Source organism: Cynocephalus volans, chromosome 13 (genome assembly GCF_027409185.1).
Source record: "Cynocephalus volans isolate mCynVol1 chromosome 13, mCynVol1.pri, whole genome shotgun sequence".
Classification (NCBI taxonomy): domain Eukaryota; kingdom Metazoa; phylum Chordata; class Mammalia; order Dermoptera; family Cynocephalidae; genus Cynocephalus; species Cynocephalus volans.
Window position 1 is genome coordinate 90,658,754 of NC_084472.1, and position 19,888 is coordinate 90,678,641.

A 19,888-nucleotide genomic window follows, 5' to 3' on the forward strand; every position below is an offset into this window, starting at 1 on the left:
TAAGACTTTTGAAGACCACCTCAAAGACTCTGAATCTCCCACCAAAACTAACAATAAAAAACAAATTTGATCATATTTAATTGAAATTGTTTCAAAATGAGAGAAAGGAGAGTACTCAAGGGCAGCATGTGGCCTATTATTCTGAAAAAGCAAGAAAGGTTATCTTTACATACCACATCAAGGTATTTACATCTTTACATACCACGTCAAGGTATTAACTGTTACAGAGTAAAAATCCATAAACAAAAAGAAAAAATTCTTTTAAGTAAAAAAATAAGTGGCTGATAAGGTCACGTTAAAAATTAAAACAGGGGCTGGCCTGTTAGCTCAATTGGTTAGAGCATGGTGTTATAACGCCAATGTCAAGGGTTTGGATCCCCATACCAGCCAGCCACCAAAAAAAATAAAAAATAAAAAATAAAATAAAATGGATGCCTTGGTCTTGGCTACTAATACCTTTCTTCAATAAACGTAACCAGGGTTCCTTGAAGAAATAACTAATTCTAGGACTAGAGCAAGAAATATACAAAATCAGCCTGGAGCTGTTACAGTGCCAGGAAAAAAACCTCAATATGACAGGACATGGGAGTCAACTGAAAGAGCTGCCAAATGGCCAAAGCTGGAACAATTTGAGCAACAAAACAAGAAAGGTAGTATTGGATTATAGCCTAAAGTATAAAATAAATGTATTCATACTGATATATATATACAGGATTGAATTTAAACATATGGGGGAGAATAGACAAATCTCCCATGCAGAAGAATTCCAAATAATCTTTGTAGATATTCTGTTCTAAAGTAGGAGGAGCATAACTCCCCACTTTTTAAGTGTGAGTTGTGCATAGTTGCTTCTTCACAAAGAGCACAATATGGAAAGGGAGAGAAAGAGTCAGTTTATAGTGCAGAAGCCTGCCAAACACTACGTCAGCCACGTGGTCAAGGTCTGCATCGACAGTGACAGGTCATGTTGATGCCATGTGTCCTTGGTAAGAATGGCACTTTATTCCTGTGGTCTCCCCCCAACCCCCGTCTAATCAAGAGAAAAACATCAGACACATTTTAACAGAAGGACTTTCTACTAAATACCTGACCAGTATTCTCCAAAACTGTCAAGGCCATCAAAAACAAGGAAAGGAAACTGTCATAGCCAAGAGGAGCCTCGGGAAACACGATGACTAAATGTCATATAGTTTTCTGGATAGGATCTTGGAACAGAAGGACGACATTAGGTAAAAACTAAGGAAGTATGAATCAAGTGTGGACTTTAGTTAATAATAATGTCTCAGTATTGGTCCATTAATTGTAACAATGGTACCATATTAATGTAAGATTTAATAATAGGGGAAACTTGGTGTGGGGTATATGGGAACTCTCATCTTCACAATTTTTCTGTAAATATAACATTATCCTAAAATAAAAAATTTGGTTAAAAAAATTAAAATGGATACTTTGTTCCATCCTGAAAGCCTGCCTTCATGTCCAGTTTATTTGTATTCTTGTATGAATTATTAAATAGTAAATATAACTCTCCTTAACACACGTGCAAATATTGTCCTAACTCAGAGGACCATGAGCTAGCTTTTACTATGTGTGGATCTTGCAGCCCAGAAAGCCAGCTACCTTGGGACTTTTTTCTCCTTCACCAACTTAAGAATGGCAGAGTTTGCAGGGAAGACCTTTGCCTCTCCTGGCAAAAGAGAAGCGAAGATAACAGAAAAGAGAGAGGGTGCCGTGAGAAAAGAAAAAATAAATAAATAATTGGATCCGGAGAGTCAGGGAGGCCCTCTGCCCAGGTGCAGGGAAAACGTCCTCTCCTCTCTTCTCTCTTCTAATTCCAGCTGGTGACCCAAGAAGGCTGTGTTTCCCAGTGGGTCTAGGAGTGATCTAGAGGGTCATTAAGGTCACTTACTCCATGATTACTCAGGATAAAACCCAGGAATGAGAGAGGCCTGAATGCAGTGACAGCAGTCTCTGCATTTAAACCTACACAAAATGCCCACATTCTCTTCAAGAGCCCATCTTGGAAAGCAGAGAGAATAAGGCTATAAGATCATGTGGTGTTCTGGCATTTTAGTTAGTAAAATATATTTTAAGTACAACTTCTTATTTCAGAGAAAGACATAATATCCAAATTAAAAGCAAAACTTTAGTTGAAAAATGAAGATTTTTAAAGAAATGATTGTTTTATCTGCTTCAGGTAAATAATCCTCTTCGGTTCATCAGGGGAAAGACTCTATTTTGTGTCATCACATTCTGGTGAGACTGATACTAATTTTTTAAAAAGAAAACAAATCATTGTATATATAATTTTAGGCTATAATAATATATCCTTGAGAGACGGGTAAGTGTTATGTGGACTCCATTTTTTCTGACAGTAAATTAGACACAAAAAGTGTTTTTTAAGGCACTGATTTTTGCATTCTTAAATGAGAAAGGATGTCATTCATGAAATAAGTTTTTTTTTTTTCTTATGATTTAGAGAAACATTTGCATGTGCACAAGTTTGGTGTTTATTTTCTTTTCTTTTCTTTTCTTTTTTTTTTTTTTGTCTTTTTCGTGACCGGCACTCAGCCAGTGAGTGCACCAGCCAGTCCTATATAGGATCCGAACCCGCGGCGGGAGCGTCGCTGCGCTCCCAGCGCCGCACACTCCTGAGTGCGCCACGGGCTCGGCCCTGGTGTTTATTTTCAACCTTGTATTTCCACGCTTTCATCCTGTTATGTTACAGATGGTGAATGCCTTAAAAAGATTGAACTCCTTATACCTTGATGTGTTTAGTGAGAACCTCCTTGTAAAATGGTTGTTAATTGTTTTTTCTTATTTTCTCTAGAATCTCAATTTGAGTATCTTCCTTTCCTCTGCTCATTGTACTAGTTTGGGGATATCAAAATCAGATATACTGATAAATGCTATGCTATGAATAGTGAGGCCAGTGTAAAAATGCAGCTTCTACATAGGGGACCCACAAGTTTTATTATTGCTAGCTTTTCAAATGCTTTATCTAGTATAGGATCAACTACAGTCATTTTGCAAGTCACCTGCTAAAATGTAAACTGTATCTTTAATAGAAGTATATTTTATTAAATTAAAAATTTACCATAAAATTTTCAAAATAAAATGTGATGGCAATTTAATTTTATAATGAATCTATATCTATAAATCTCACCAAATTTAGTCTGGCTAAATCTTTAGTGAGGTCACAAATCCATTTTTATGAAAATTCTCCAAATGAGTTCAGAAATCTACCAACTAAGAAAATAACAAGTCAAATCCTAGTTTCCCGGGTGACTTAGCATCTTAGGATGGCTGTAGAACCATGATGATCTTTCTGAGACTGACTGATGTGAGTTTATCTACAACTATTCTCCCAGTTGGTCTTATTTTTACTGGAGATTATTTACTGTGTCTGGAATCCTAATGCTTGGTGTCATTAATGAGAAAAATAATCCAAAAATATTCAATGTTCAGCCAACTCAAATTCATATTATCAACAAATGAAAGGAATGTTTTCAGATCCCAGGCTTGATTATTTTTTGTTTTCAATGTGACAGATTTACTGAACAAGGATTACAAATCCCCTCTTCCTCCCCACCTGGCACCCACTTTCCCCACTGATCACACACACACACACACACACACACACACACACACACACACACACACACACACACACACACACACACACACACACACACACACACACACACACACACACACACACACACACACACACACCCCCCTCTTCACAACCAGGTCCCATTTGACTAACACACACGTAAGCTCTAGGTTGCCAAGCTTTTCTGAGGGAAATTAACTCTACTGAGTACTCCTTTATTCTCAGTTTACATTACAAGTAATAGTACTGAACTTTTCAATGCTTACAATGTTCCCTAGGAGTATATCGGTTGAACAGGCCAAAAAAAAAAAAAAAATCTGGAAGTTTATTATTTTTCCACCAATATATTTGACACCACCGTTGGAGAGAGAACAAAAGGTATACTGTCAAGCGAATAGACCTGGACAGAATGTTACTGTTTGTTCCTCATGAGCACAGAGGCACATTTAAGCAAAGAAAGACATTCCATGACTCTCCTGGGACTTCCGTCAGCTGAATTACACCAACATGTTCACACCACTGTGGTTCAGACTGTGTTGGGATTTAAAATGCAGACTTCTATTTGCTAACTCTTAAATATCACCACTATAAAAAAATCATATTAGGATTGAACCTGGTTTTAAAATATCACAAAACAAATGGGAGTGCATTGGGGAAAAAAAAGTGTGTACACATGAAATTACAGTAGAGGATAAGGAAATAAGGAATGTCCTTGTTTCACAGATTCTATACTTGTACAATAAAGTCTCAAAGTCAGCAGAAGTCACCTGGCTTTGGATTATGTTTCAAATCCAGCCTCACTGACATTCATGAAACTTTTGCCAAACATGGGCCAAGTTTCGAGAAAGGCTAGGTGAAATACTTCTTTCATGTGGAACCTGTGTGAAACCCAGTGTTTTTGGCTAGATTTCACCTTTGAGTTTCATGTTCAAACAATCCAAAGTTTCAAAGTAAAATTAAGGGGAGGAAAGAAACAGAGAGAACAAAAAAGTAAAAAAAAAAAACCAGGAAAAAAATAAATGGCTTGTCTGGGAATGGAATGGCTGTCTACCATCTTCCAACCAATTTCTTCTTGGTGCCATTTGATTTTGTGACTGAACTTGTACTGCCATTAGCAATACATTTGCACTCAGCACTGCTGGACGAAGAAAGCTTCCCAATATGCTAAGGTGAAGAGTGTTTTAGATCCCCAAAGGCCCCGGGAACAAGTAAAATACATGCTCAGAATAAGTGAAGGATTTAAAATGTTGACTGTACACAGAAATGTGATTATTAATATGTTCCTTATAATGTAGATTTGAAGAAAAAAGTAGCAATTGAATGTCTAGGTTTAGGAGATAAAAAATTAGACTGAACATCTCTAGGTTTTCCTACTATAAATCCAAATTCTAGAGATCATGTTGCATCCATCTGCTTCTAATCCGGGGGGGACCTTTCACACATTCTCCATAGCTTCACCCCTTTGAAAACTCATCCTTTGGCCACCTGCTTCTTTCCTTCCTAGCAAGGTGCAGGGCAAAGGGAGCAGACTGTGTCAGTTCTGAGGAGCCACAGTCTTTGACTGGGACTTAAACAGTCTCCTGACTGGATTAGGCTCATTCTATTCCTAACCTTCAACAGAACATGCAGGGACAGCTTGACAGAGAACGTCAAACTCAGTATCTGGCTGTGGACTTTGAAAATACCCTGTGCTTGGGATAGGAAAGAAAAGGGTAACAAGCAAATGTAATACACATGTAATCTTTCTTTAAAATAAAGAGATCATTTAAAAGTTGAACGAATGGCTAGTAAGTGCTACATTTTGCCCATTTTAGGAAATACATTTTTTTCATTCTTTATCCCTCACACAGCAGAAGTTTTCTTAGTATAACAGGCTTTTGGCTACTGAGGTATTTTTTTGTTTGTTTTTTCAATTTTTTAAAATAATTTTATTTTCTTTCGTGTTTTTCTTTTTTTTAAAAACTCAGAATATCACTACATGTTCAAAATGTGTGTTTTCTTTTGACTTGTGGTCCTCGATGCCAATACACTTCTTTGGAAAAAAGAATCTTTAAACTCCAAGGATTTTAGTGTCCATGTTTAAAAAGCAACAGTTAGGCCCCAAGACACATGGTAATTTGGAGGTAGCAGGACACTCAAGTGAGGGATTGATGGAATCAGGTTCTGTGCCCTGTCATTTGCTGCTTGCTTTTAGACATCTGCTTGGAGGGGAGCTGTGAGCTGTCATAAAGTCTACGTGGTGAACGAACCTTGCCAGAGAAGTCTTTTCTTTCAGTTGGGGGACCCCAAATGAAGTAAAATCTAAGACATGTCAGTGAGAAAAACCAAAGCACCAACAAATTATTTAAAGGAAATGCTATCAAAGCAAAAAAAAAAAAAAAAAAAAAAAAGACTTTTTTACTGAACATAGTAAATATCCACAATCAAAGTAAATGCTGTGTTTGAAGTTAAAGTCCACAGATCAAAGTACTTTGCAAAATGTCAAGTGCAAGCATAAGGAAGTGTAGAGAAGAGAGGCACAGAAAACTATCCAAAATGCTACATTGTCACAGCAGAGAAACCTGCCAGCAAATGTGCCCAGCAAATGATATTCAGCTCAGGTAAGAAATTCTCAAAACTGAATCACCTAAATTATGCCAGGAATATACCAAACAACAACAAAAACATAAAAACCTCAACAACAACTGCTCTAATTCCACACTTGCAATGAACAAAACAGTAATGAAAGGAGAACATAACATAATAAAACTATTTCATTGTCCTTAAGGAACAATTACCAATATATTTTCTTTACTTGCATAGTTACTTCTTTTGCCTTTAAAAAAAAATGCCCTTAGAAAGTTAAAAATAAGAAAGCAGTCTAAACAAAATTATGATGTCTGAAAGGTCCTCTCATTGCTCTGGCAATCAGGCTTAATTAGAGTTCTGATCCAGTGCTCAATCATAGCCAACTCAGTATTGCAGGTCAATATTACAGCTTTAAGCAAAGTTTAAAATTACACCCACAAAAACGCACAGTTGCTACTGCATGCACTACTGCTGTATTCTGGAATACAACATTTACCTGGGAATCGTTCACAGCCCCTTCCCCCCTTATTTTTACTGTACATAAGTTATTTTAAAACCAGCACTCATGAGCGTTTCAGAAAACAAGTAATTTCAGAATAAAAATCTTACCTACGGCAGCTGAGTTCAACAGTTGCTCTACACAGAGGAAGTAGGAGTCAGTGGCCTTTTACATGTAGAGATTGTTTATTTAGCCCTTTTTAAAAGGTCTTGAACTCCAGAGGTTTAAGATTAAGTCCAATCCAAGAGTCTGAAGGAAAAAAGGCAGGAGAGAAGGCAAGTAAGAGAGGCAAAGAATCCCAGCTGCTGGGTGGTGCTACTGTTCTGAGAGCATTTGAGCTATTTTCAGCATTAACAGCAGCCGGAGTTGTCTGCAAAGGGATGAAAATGCCTTGCCGGAATGAATCGTCACTCCCCCCCCATTCTGGGGTGTGTGTGTGGGGGGGGACACAAACCAGGAAATCCACAACAACTTGATTCATTGTATAAATATTCATTTCAATTTTGAGGAAAACTGCCAGCACTATTGGAAAAAAAACAAAAACAAAACTAGACTTAAAGAAACACCGGGCCTTGCCATAAGCCTCAAATTTTCAAAGTGATTTACCTGATTTGTTGAAAATAAGATGTTCTATTTATGCTTTTTTGAGAAGGAAGCCTTTCTTCTGCTACTTACTTGCTTGCTTATATGGTTCTTTAAAAATATTTTAGATTTCTCTGGTAGGAATATCTGCTGTCAACCTATTTTTCTTCAGACGGAAGACAAATGGTTTCTTTCTAGCACACACCTAAATTTCCAGTTTCATCAACTAGGCTATTTTTGCAAGCTACTGGGTTAAGCTGTTGACATTTCTTATCTGTTGGCAGAGACTGAGGACCATTCAGCGACACGATGCAGACAGCCCCAGCTTCTGCTTCCACAGGCCAATGAAGAAATAATTCAGATTGGCTCACCAGTGATGACTGGCTAACTTTAAGCTTTCATTTTGTTTCTGGAATTAAAAACTCAGGTCTAGAAGTTGTATTCATTCATTCTTTCATTCATTCAGCAGATATTTAAGGGGCAAGCACTTCTGAGCCTACTATAGGTCAGGCACTCTGAGAATGGTAGGCAAAATAAATAGCATCCTTGCCTTCTAAGAGTTAGCACACAAACACAGCAAGAATAAATAAAAACAAAATCTGTTACATTTTGCAGCCTCTTTTTCACATGGTGAGACTATTCAAATCATAGCAGCTGGAGACTGTGATCTCTTTCTACTGTGGCTGAAGAAGATAACATGTGTCTTCAGACCAACTTCTGTCTTCCATTGCTTCAGCACGCCTTTTCACCACTAAGAAGGAACGTTAGTTACATCCTACCAAGAAACCACTTGAGTACTTTTATAAAAGCCTTTCTCCTATGTAGATGAAATCCCTGAATCTTTCCAACTCCTACTGCCCATAACAAAGAGAATGCTTAAGCAGTCAGAAAGTGCTGCCCAGAGAGAGGCTTTTACATCAGGAGGTGAAAGATTCTTCAATCAATTCCATATAAAAACTGTCTTGTTATATTTTGTAATAAATATTATAAGGATTGGTTGCTAAATGCTCATTTCAAATCCAATTCTTTCTCTGCAGTTAAGAAAGACACCGGAACTGATTATAGAAAATACTGAGGATTATGCATGATGTGTAAAAAAGGGGTTACATGGCTACTATTTCAAGTACTATGTTAAAATAGTGAAATCCTTCCCCTCAAAACACCTTAGATAAAAACTACACGGGTATTTCAATTTAAAAAAGAACTACAATTTAAGTTTAACATATCTAATCAGAATTTCAAAATAAAGATTAACTTTGTCTAAAAATATATACCAGATTTTTAAAAAAAATCATTGTAGAATAATGCATTTTTCTGTTCATTTATTTTAAATGGTTACATTTTAATGTCTTAAATAACTTCCAGTTTAAAACAGAATATTTGTTTAACTTGGCCATAATGTGGAATGGTAATTCTACTGGTACCTGTTCCCCAATGTTCATTACAGCACTCTTTACAATAGTCAAGAGTTGGAACCAGCCCAAATGTCCATCATCAGATGAGTGGATACGGTAAATGTGGTATATCTGCACAATGGAATACTACTCAGCTATAAAAACGAATGAAATACTGCCATTTGCAACAACATGGATGGACCTTGAGAGAATTATATTAAGTGAAACTAGTCAAGCACAGAAAGACAAATACCACATGTTCTCACTTATTGGTGGGAGCTAAAAATTAATATATAAATTCACACACACACACACACACACACACACACACACACACACAAAACCGGGGGGGGGGAAGAAGATATAGAAAAATTTTTTTAAAAAATTGTTTTCACTTTTCCTCCTTATAATAGTTTATAACAAAACAAAAAATGTTTAAAAATTGGTCTTCCTTGAGAAACTATGGATGTTAATGAAACATAAAGATTAAATACTTGACTACTAAATCAATCATTATTTTAAAATTCCAAACTGCCTGCTTTCCACATCAATCCTTGGGGAAGCTCAGTGTCCCACTTTCACCTATTAGAGTTATACTACATCAAAATCTGCACTTGAACGAGCAGGTTATGAACCCTGCTGGCTGCTTCCATTTAGGATGAATTCTATCCTGCCATGTGACTCACCAAAGTCTCCTCATTCACCAAGGATCCTGACTATCCAAACAACCTGTCAATAAGCACCTTTCAATAGATTTGATGTCACAAGTTGGACTTTAGGCATATGTTAAAAGGTTAGAGGGTAGTAAATTCTGACTTCTTTACTGACCCAACCACTACGACTTTCATCTTATATGTTATTGATATTGTAACAATTGTATTAATCATACTTACAATAATGATTTCATTTACATCTTTTTCTTTTTTTGTCTTACAAATAAATTGATTTAAAATAATCGGTAAATTCTTATATTGGAGAAACACTAAAAAGGGCTTCGGCATAGCTCCACCCCTGTATAAAACAAGGATAACAAAAGCACTAATACCCAGAGTTGTGGCAGGGTTTATACGAATAATGCACATTAAATGTTTAACAGAGTAATGTCTGACATATAGCGAGCACTTGGTAAAAGTTAATGCTATTATCAATGTCTTAAGTCTAGAGCTCTGCTGTCCAATAAGGTGGCTGCATGTGGCTGTTGAATTCCTAAAATGTGGCTAGTCAGAACTGAAATGTCAGGCGAGTGTAAAATACACACTGGATTTTGAAGATTTAATATACATAAAAAAAGAATGTAAACTATCACATTAATTTTTATATTATTTACATGTTAAAATGATAATATTTTGGACATATTTGGTTAAAATAAGACATTTTGCCAAAATTAATTTCACCTGTTTCTTTTTACTTTTTAAAATGTGACTACTAGAAAATTTAAAATTACACGTGGCTCGGATTACATTTCTATTGGGCAGTGCCATCTAGGCCAATGGTTCTTAGGATATAACGAGCATCGGTCACCTGGAAGACTTATAAAAACACAGATTGCTGTGTTCCACCTCCACACTTTCTGATTCAGTAGGTCGAGGGAGGGGCCTAAAAGTTTGCATCTCTAACACATTCCCATTGATTCCTGACCATACTTTGAGAACTGCTGGTCTTGAGACTTGCTACTCAAAAAGTGGTCCATGGACCAATGTTAATGTCATCACTTGGGGTCTAGTCAGAAATGCAAAATCTCAAGCCCTACTAAACTAGCACGTGCATTTTAACAACATCTGCAGGCCTGTGTATGCACATTGAAGTTTGAGAGAATTTGATATAGAGTAGTGTCTCTCATCCCTGGGTGCATGTAAGACTTTTCTGGAAGCCTTAAAAAAATAACAGTACCCTGGACTCACCCCTAGGGAGTTTGATTTCATAAAACTAGATGATACCCAGTCATCCACCTATCTAAAAAGCTCTCCACGTGATTCCAATGTTAAAACAAGCACTGAGAGGTGGATGGGCAGTGGGGCCTGTCAGAGGAGATCCTAATGGACCAGGACCTAGAAACCAGCATTCCTTACAGAGAGGGGCAGATGCTTGGGGATTGTCAGGTGCTGGCAGGACAAGACCTGTGCAGATAGTGGAGGTGGTGGCCACACAGCAAGAGCCATTGTGTGGGTTTTGTAGCCTCCCCAGGTACCCTTGTTGGCTACAAAATTTGGATAAAGCAGAGGACAGCCTTGGTCTTGGAGGAACACTAGGCAAGTTATCTGGGCAGAGATGCAGGCTCGGAGGCACAAGATACAAGAACCCCCATGTAAGTCAAGAGCGGGATCAGCTGCCATGTTAACTGTGTTTCTTAAACTCTACATAATGCCAGGGTTGGTTTCAGAGGCTAGAGCAGAAATAATCTTTCAGACAGAGATGAGGAGGGAAAAAAGTGGATGAAAATGTTGAAAGTCAGATTGGTTGTACATTTCCTTCTGTCCCTCCCTAACACACCATAAAAATTCAGACGGTTCTGAGATAAGTATTGGTCCGATAAAAACAGTATACACTAAGGCATAATTGACATGTACCAAACTGTCCTAGAGTGTTTTTACATCCCAAGAGAGGATCTTGTCAACTCAAATAACTCTCCAATTGTTAGAACCTGTGAGAAAGATCCGTAGTGTGGAGTAGAGAAGCCCTCTGTAATTCACCACACCCCTGTTCCACGCTTAAATAAGTGAGCACACCAGCTTTAAGAGTTTATCCAGATAACCTCATCGGTTCTCCAAATGACTCCTCACTTTTTCAGGTGGCACCAGAATGTGTGTGTTCCAGAGAGTTTCACAAAGATAAAATCCCCATTGTAAGAGAGAATCTGGGCTCATATCGGTAACATTTAAAATTCTCAATCTGTATGCAGAGACCATCTATAGCAGTACTTCTCACTTTCTGGGTTTGTTGTTTCAAGAATCTTCTAAAAGTGCATAAGTGCTTAAAAGGAGAAAGTCTGGAATCAGGTGCCTGGCTTTGAATCCTGATCCTGCCACTTATGACCTTGGGCCAATTATTTACCCTCCCTGAGCCTCAGTTTCCTCCTCTGTAATAGGACTTATCTTATTGGGTTGTTGTGGGGATTAAAACTGTTGTTATTTGAAAGGAACTCAAAAGTCTGGTACTTTGTAAGTACTATATACATGTTGGTTAAATAATCAAAATATATTTGAATAACTGCAGCTTTCCATTTGTGGCTAAATTTAGTAAGGTTTTTTTTTTTTTCTTTGATACTGTGGTGATTTCCAGGGACTTTCATGTGTGTGATTTTTTGAATACATGTATTTTAAGGGTTTGAGTGTTGTTTAAGTTTTTTTCCCAAGGGAACTCAGAATTCTCAATTGATTCCTCACCACTTCCTATTATTTGACAGGATCTTGGTAGGAAGGAAGTGAAGGTAGTTTTTCCCATGAATATTGTTTTCTAGAGTACATTTTTTCTCCCTGAGGTCTTTTGAAAAGTAAGTTGTGCTGCAGAAGTTTGAAGGCTTTCATCGCCTATGTCAGTTTAGGTACATTGTCTAACAGTCCAGGAGAACAATGTGTCATTCTTGTAGTCAAGTATTTTAGTGCTTAGGGAGAGGCAGCAAGATTGTCTACAACACTGATGTGAGTTTCAAAGATGTATTGAAAAGGGAGTCAGATTGTCATACTATAGAGACTACAGAAATCAGATAACGCTGATCAGAGGAAGAGGTAGACCACTGAAGTCAGGCATGTGGATGCAAAAAAATGAAGGCTAGATTAAGTGGAATAACTGCTTTTACGCTTGTCTGCTTTGAACACACTCAAAGTGAAGCATATGTAAGAAAAATAGTGATGCTTTGTAGCATCGTGAACTTAGCAAGTGTCAGCCAGACCATCTGTAGGAACCTCAGTATGTTGTGTGCTGAACAACGTATAAATTCTCTGAGTGGGGAAACGAAAGCCCGAGAGGCTGAGCGACTTCAGACCAGTCACTCAAACCCTCTACACCTGTGCCCTGAAGTGTAGGAGGAGGAGCTGGACTGTACGCCCCTTACTAACTCTCAAATCTATGCTTTTGTTTGTGTTTATATAAATTACACTTGGCAATTCCCCACAACATACATCTGCCAGTGTAATCACTTTTTGTTTGTTTTTAAAAAAAATTTTCTTTAATGTGACTACTAGAAAATTTCAAGTTACATAAGTGTCACATTTTCTTTTTACTTAAAAAAATTTCTAGTTAACAAAAACTATATATTTAACATATGTAACATGTATTGAAATATCTATGAATGTGTAATAATAAATTGAGCTAACTAACATATGCATTACCTCACACACTTATTAACATCTTCTTTGTGGTGAGAACACTTAAAATCTACTCTCTTGACAATCTCTGCCAGTGTAATCATTTGAAAATTGTCAAATCATGTGTCCAGTTACTTTTACTGCCTGGTTATCAATGTTAAGTTAGTGTTTTTAGGAGGTGATTTGCCATCACGTGTAACATTATGCCATCTGGGACTGGACTTTACCAATTAAGATGAAAATCTTAACAAAATGTTAAAGTACTATCATCAGATGTTAAAAGTCAATTTTTAGTTAGAACTTTTTTTAAAACTTACCGCCTAGATTCCAAACGTATCTAAAAAGTACCTCTGCTGTTTATATGACCATGACTTAAGTTTTCTTGATATTTATAGTTTGTTTGAAATTGAGCATATGCAACAGTTGCTAAATATGATATGAAAATCGTTAAGATAAGCCTTCTTCAAGTGGCCTGTTTAGGGCCCTGCACGATCTGGTGTCTTCCAGCAGCTCCACCCACCTGTCTGTCTCCACACCCCTCCTTCTAGCTACATGCCTTCCTGCATCTCTGGCCTTCTCTCAGTTCCTTGAATGTCCCTGCCCAGCAGCTGATGCTGGTCATCCTTCAGTCCTCCACTGAAATGTTCCTTCCTCAGGAAGCACTTCCCTGATTCGTCCACCCAGGTCAAGCATTTTTTTTTTTTTTTTTTAACTCTTAAAGAATCACATCTCCTTTCCCTCTGAGTTCAAACTCAGTTGCATTTGTTTGAGTCATCGATTGATGAGTGAATTTCTCCTTCACTAGCCTATAAGCTTCTGTATTCCCCAAACATGTATTGTATTTGTGCCTGGCACAAAGTAAATGCTCCATAGGCATTTGTTGCATAAATAAATGATTAATAAGTTCTGCAAAAGGCATTAAGCAACATACAAGTACCTTTTGTTATATACTTATCAGAACTTGTGAAATAAAGAGCATCTTATCATGTAAAAAGCAAAAAGCTGTGTATTCTAAGTAAGTAGCTGTTTCCAAGCAAGATGATTCTCTGAAATACATTGCTTTGTAGCTACATATTTGGTTTAAAAACTGTCTTAAGAGACAGATGCCACTTGTTTTTCCCTTCAGGATGTAATATATTCTGTTATCTTAATAATGTGCCTTTACCCTCTAAAATAGATTTGAAATAAATTGTTACCTACACTTTTACATCATATCTCCAGACTTTTTTCAGAACCCTATGATACTCTATTAGGGTATATTAATTTCTCAGATGAGGTCCCTGATAAAAATTTCTTCTGATTAGGGTTGTTGAGAGAATTACATATTTGTCTATATGTTGCCAGACAGTTATACCACCTGCCAGCCACATCTGATGTTGTTCATACGGTAGTTTACGAGCAGACAGGCAAGCATGAAATATCACAGCCACAAAACCACCTGGCTAGGTCATGGTCATTCCCATTGTGTGAAACCCTTTCTCATGTCCATATTGTGCATTAGTTATAAACATACAGTGAATTACTAGTCACTGAGTGAGAAGCTGGGAGATTTGCGATCTTGTTTGCTGGCAAAGGCCCACGTAATGTCAACAAAAGTGGAAAGGAAAACTTTCTGTGGCTCAGCTTATAGACCAGGAGTCAAAGTCTGGAGGGAGGAGGAGATATGGTCTTTGTCACATTGATTTGGAAGGGACTATGTAACCTCTTCTCCTACCATGTGAGTAGAGGAATATTTATTATAGCCTGACAATGTTTTAAGATGTACTATTTTGTACATGTTCCTTGTAAATGTGTAAAACACTGTGAAATCCAAGGCACAGCATGACAAATATCTTTTCTAAGAAATTCAAAAAATGAACTAATTAACTCAACAATCCATGGCACATTTCCATAATTACTATGACCACAAAAGTTAATTTTGCAAAGACAGTCACACATATATAATACACAAAATGCTAGAAAGCTATCGATGAAATTCATGGAGGTGAAGGATAAATAAAGAGCAGTAAAGAAGAGTTAACCAGCATTCAAGGACTAGAAGGAACTATAGATTCCTTATATCAAGTGCATAAGAAAAACTTCTTCCTAAATGAATGCAGATTGCAAATGGGAAGCTTCAAAAACTGGATATATGAAGAATATTTTCTGCATTGTCTGTCCTCAAACCCAGACCTTCCCCACCTGGTTGTGTGACCTATTGGTGTGTCCACAGCAGGTTACAGACACTGCTGCAGTTCTGACCCCTCAGTGTTCAGGTGGCTGGGTGAGGCCTGGGGTGGCTGGAGCTCCTGGGCCAGCCACCTCTGGCTATTAGCAACCTCATTTATCTATCTCAGTGTGTCTATGAATATTCACACTTTTGTGTATACCATGATTTATAGAAGTTTGGGAGGGAATGTTTTAACCAAAAAAGTCAATCTACTAAAAACAGCAGCAATTGTCCTATCCACAAAATGAAACACAAGAGATAAGAAGGTTTGGGAGAAACATGTTAAGAAAGGAGTCACATATCTCAATTTTACAGAAAGAAATGGTATGTGGCAGGGTGGGAGGATCTCTGTTCGGACCCTTGGTCCAGAGAATTGGACTGATCTCCAGCAGTAGGTGTAAGAGGGTCTATCCCGCCAGCACTGATGTGTTCAGGCAGAGGGGCACGGAGTTGACCTCTGAATCAGGGTAAATACTTTATTTTTACCTTTCAGCAAATGCCCTCCTTTTCTTAGCACATATTTCTTTGAGAACCATTTTCAACTGAGGCTTCTGTCAGATACATTTTATTTTACAATCAAGACACTATTTTCATACTTATTACTCTTTAAAATAAATAAATTATATAACGTAGCTGTGACAGACCCTGATTTCTGCCTATGAAGGATCCTTTTCTTTTTCTTTCTTACTACAGAATCCTGACATTTTGCCTAGTTAAAAACTTACCTTCCCAGATTTTCTTGTAGTTGGTTCTGGCCAATAGGCAAGACGCCCTGTTGACAACTTCACATAGAAAATCACAAGACTGAACCTCCTGAGAGAAGGCGTTTTTGTCCTTTGTGCCTTAACCTTGTACTGCTCCTCTTTATTGCTGACTGAACTGCAGATGCCATTCTGGGAGGCACATGTTAAAGGACGGACGAGAGAGCCAAACCCTCCCAGCCCCACCCCCACCCCCGGCCTGCCTGTCCCGGGGCTTCTTGCTTGAGGCAGACCCTGCTCTTACCTGGTTAAATGGCCGTATGGAGGCAATCTGTTTACTTGAAGCTGGAAACATAACTCACACAATCATCTAAGAGCAACTTAATTACATCAGGCTGCCTAAAAGATAGCAGTAGACTGTTAGGCCTGCTGTTAAGATACCATGTAAAAAAGAGTTTCAAAAGTTTTGAAAGAACTTCTGGACATCAGCGACCAGCCCTTGCAACACTGTGGCTCCGGTTTCAGGCCCATTGTCGTTTCCTCATGGAGTGAAAATTGCCTGAAAAACAGGGCCAAATGACGCCTGAATCCCTGCATCATTTGAATATTTTTGGCTATAAATATAGTGAAGTAGTTGGCTCTTTCTTCTAAAACTAACATTTAATTATCAGTGATATTGACACAGCAGTGATCTACAGGAAACACAAAACAGGAACCCATTGTTTATCCTGTTCTCAGTGTACATTGCCAGATCATTGTTCAGAAAACTTCGAACAGGGTTGCTTCAATGTAGTTCACAGAGTTGTTAAGATCTAAATTGAATGATGGAATTTGTCCTTGTTACACAAAAAGCAATTGTGAAAAGATTATTCAAGGCTAGTAATATATTGACTTTGAATTTTAAAAAACCTTTAGGATTTCTACCTATGATTTCTTAAAATGACGAATGCTATTGGTCATAATTGAGGGGAAGGGCTGTCGAACTAGGACATCAATAATTTTCCTGAACTAAATAAAATTAAAGATGTACATGCAACGTGGAAATTATTCATGGTTTCTGATTAAGTGTTACACATTGAAGAAATGAATATAAATTGTAACACATTCGATTTTATAATAGGCAGTCACATATAAATATTTTGCTCTTCTATCCATCTATACCAAGAACTGCATTAGAGTATAACGACTGAAAGCCTTTAATGCTTCCTACTTATGTGGCTACTCTAATCCCCTTATGCTTCAGTTCTATTGTAAACAAAACAAGAATCACAGCAGAACTTGCATATGACTGCTGTGAGAATTAAATGAGTTAATATATGCAAAGCTCTTAAAACTACTCATACACAGCAGGCACTCCATATGTACTGGCTGTCACTGCTGTTATCATCATCATCATCTCAATGACATGCAACACCTGTAATTAATAGCATGGACTTTGGGTGCTATGGGTCAAATATGTCCCCCAGAAGTTCATGCATCTGAAACTTTATCTCCATTGTAACGTGTTAAGAATGGGGAATCCTATTATGGTTATTGAAAGGTGGGGCCTTTAAGAGGTGATGAGATTGTGAGGACTGTGCCCTCGTGAATGGATTGATCCATTCATGGAGTAATGAGCTTGGTTCTGACGGCTTCAGAAAGAGAGTAAGTGAGGATGTCAGCTCTCCTTGCTCAGTCCATTCTGGCCATGTGATATTCTGTGTTGCCGTAGAGAATTCCACATGGAAGAAGGCCCTCAAGAGATATGTTTCAGGGCTTCCCAGCCTCTGAAATTGTGAGAAAAAATTTCATTTCTTTATAAATTACCCAATTTCAGGTATTCTGTTATAAGCAACAGAAATGGACTAATACTTTGGGGATAAATAGTTCTGAGTTAATTTCTAGTTCTGCCTCTTAGGTCTTTGATTTGGGAATGATCTCTGAGCCTTTGTTCCCTCATCTGAAAAATGGGGATAGCATTAATTACTTTAGAGCATTATTAAGAAGATTAAAAAATATAATGCATGGAAAACTATATCATCACATACTATTTTTTTAAACTACATAGAAAAAATTATTTGCATATATAATAATCTTCAAAAAAATATATACTTTTATTTTGCTGATGGGGGAAGTGAAATGGATTGAACACAGATGTTGAATTTAATTTTCTTTCATTTTTTTAAAAAAAGATGACCAGTAAGGGGATCTTAACCCTTGACTTGGAGTTGTCAGCACCACGATCTCCCAAGTGAGCTAACCGGCCATCCCTATACAGGGATCCGAACCCTTGGCCTTGGTGTTATCAGCACCACACTCTCCCAGGTAAGCCATGGGCCAGCCTGAATTTAATTTTCTTATAATTTATTTCATACAGCACACAATCAGAGTTTATTATTTTATTTTCTATTTTAATACAGACAAGAATTCATGGAATTGTTGCACAGCTGGATTAAGAAAATTCCCATTTTTTCTAATAACTTTGTCATGTGGTTGATGTAGCAGTCTCTTTAAAGCAATGACATTATCATCATCTCATTTGGTAAGTAGAAGAAGGTTGAAGAGGAAAGACATTGGAATTAAAAGGAATAGCTTGGAAGAAGCAGAAAAGAATTGACTTTGTAAGACCCTTGTAAGAGTCTGTCAGTCTCTTAGCAAGTGGGAGGAGCACTTTTATAATCCCGTCCATCATGTAACATACAAGCACACACTACCTTACGTTGATTGACTGCAATTATAATGAATAATAACTGAAGCATACGTATCCCTCTATTATACCAATGCAAGAAAAAAGATTCAAGGCTTTGAATCAGGCAGAGATGACCTCAAGGCTTAGCTTCCCTAGTGGCAAGCCATGTCACTTTGGGCAAATTACTTAATCTCTCTGAGCTTTGATTCTCATATCTATAAAATGCAGATAACATCATCTACCTATCTGGGAGCCTATTGAGAGGATTAATGGAGACTTTGTGTGAAAATCAGTTCCTCAGTCATGTGCTTGTTGCAGAAGAGGGATTTCACAAAATGTCGTTGCTGTTTGCCTGTCTTTTTCCTACTAGACTCAGCTCCTTGAGGGCAGGACTCCCTTTAAAAACACAAATGTAATGAGTTTATAGCACAGTGTCTGGTTGTTAAAATGTACTGAGTGAAAATATATCAAAAAGCAACACATGGATACCCTGAATGGAAAACTAAAACAACAATAATCAATGAAAAGTTTGACTTCAGTGAAAATAGCTAAGAGAGACAGGCATTGACAAATTGAACTGATGTATTGGGGAACAGATTTAAGGAAAAATTAAATAAAAGACTATATTTTCCTTACTCAGCATATTTAGAAGGGAAAGACAACCTATAAGGGACAGAGAAAAGTTGTCACAGGACGATTACACTGCCTGAGGAAATTACAAACAGCCTCTTCAAGTGGGGCTATTGCTATATATCATCTATATTTTTGTACTTTGTAGGCAGATGGTAATGATCTCAGGTTCATGACTTCTGTAAGCTCTGTCTGATTTTCTTTTCAATTTCTGGGAGTTTTTATATAAAACTCAGGACTTCTAATTTCTCTTAGCCCCCCTCCACCTCCCCCATTCCATCTCTTCTCTCTATCCTGGCTAACTGTTTCCACCTTGGGAACTTGTGGGTTTTATGTCTAAGTCCAGTAACTCAGATAGAAGCCTGGATGGGCAGGCTTCATGTATTATTCCTATCCCACATCCCTGTCTACAGCATTTCTCGGATGTGACATAGTCTGGAGGATTTGGGGATCAATTTTTGTTTCCCATATTTCTTCCTTTTCATTTTACCTTGAGTCACAGCTGGAAGGAACATTATGAAAACTACCTAAACATTTGCTTCATATTTTGAAAATTGGGGAGTGGAGGATGATTTTATTGGAAAGCCATTACTAGCACTAGGGTCTGAGAAACATGGGGCAGGGGGAGGAGGCAGTGTATGGAAGGGCATAAATGGCATCAACAGCATATTCTAAATCTGAGATGAGATAAGCAGTTTCATGGCTCCTGTCGGTCTG